At 59.8% G+C, this 1,287-nt stretch overlaps 3 annotated features.

Annotated features, from left to right (window-relative positions):
* The first annotated feature begins 338 nt into the window (after nucleotides 1-338).
* Nucleotides 339-368: a microsatellite.
* A 401-nt stretch (nucleotides 369-769) lies between these two features.
* Nucleotides 770-792: a microsatellite.
* A 12-nt stretch (nucleotides 793-804) lies between these two features.
* Nucleotides 805-835: a microsatellite.
* Nucleotides 836-1,287: the final 452 nt, after the last annotated feature.

Here is a 1,287-nt window from a genome sequence, read left to right on the forward strand (position 1 = left end):
ATCGACAGGTCCGTGGTGGCGACACACACGCAACACACTGTCCCCCAACGCAAGTGGGGAGGACAGGGCCAGCGCGCGGCGCACACTCATGTGTGATATGGGTTGGTTCGTCGTATTCGCCGTGTTTGCGTTTTTGCCTCTTTGGTACGGTTGAAAAGCGTAACTCGCACAGACTCGGCATCCACACAGCGTTTCGACTCCCCTTCTGAAGAGAGAAAAGCGCGGGGACGGACACCCCACACCATATGCTCTCGGTTTGATAAACACATATACCCCTCCCCCGAGAGGGCGGCGACGCAAAGGGCAAAAGAGAATATATATTACGGAAGCAGCAGCGCATATGCATATTATATATATTATATATAATAGACACACGCACGGCCCCGGCGGAGAGGGCGTGGAAAAAAGCCGTCACACAAAAAGCGACGGCCGCGCGACTGGGCCTCGGCACCACCACCCCGCACCCCCCCCCCTCTTCTCCTCCCCACCCGGTGGCAGAGTGGCATACTCTGAACACCACACCACCGGGCAGGGAGGAGGAGGAGGAAAGGGCGGGGCACAGAGGAGGGAATCGGCACCGCAAGGTGCGCCTGCGCGGAAAACAACGCGCGAACGCGAGCCGCACACGATTCCCCACCCCCGCCTCCCCAAACGCGCGCATCCACACCCCCAGGCTCCGCAAACCTTCCATAATCTCCGTCGACCCCCTCTCGTCACCACCCCCCCATGATGTACGGGAGGGGCCTGCGCGTTCGGAGGTCCGCCACCCGGGAGGGGGGAGGGGGGGGGGGGTACCCCCCCCTTGGCCCGGCGCGGGCGCCGCCCGGCCCCGCCCAAAAACCCAAAACACTTTGGATAGGGCCGACCCGGTCCGCCCCAAAGCTCTCGAAACACGGAATAGAGACGCAAAACATTGGTGGTTGCAGCCTAAAAACAACTGGGGCAAATAAGGACTTCCTACTTTTTATCGAATTTTTAAACCCAAAAATTCGGGTCCCGTTTTCAAAAAAATCGGGTGGGGTCCCTCCCTGGAAGGGTTTAGGGGGGGCGGGGCCGCCGACCGCGGGCGGGGCGCGAAAAAAAATCGGATAACCTCGACCAGGTCCTCCCCGCCGCACCTGAGACACGGGATTTGCACGCCAAGCGCCGGCGGTTGCATCGCAAAAACAAATTGGGGCAGCGGGGACGTGGTGCGATTTTTCGAAAAAAAATTTCCAAAAAAATCCGGGCCCGAACCCCGAAATTTTTCGGATGGGGGGGGGGTCCCGGGAATTATCTCACCTTATG

Source organism: Trypanosoma conorhini (genome assembly GCF_003719485.1).
Source record: "Trypanosoma conorhini strain 025E chromosome Unknown Tco_14.4_contig_00467, whole genome shotgun sequence".
Classification (NCBI taxonomy): Eukaryota; Euglenozoa; class Kinetoplastea; order Trypanosomatida; family Trypanosomatidae; genus Trypanosoma; species Trypanosoma conorhini.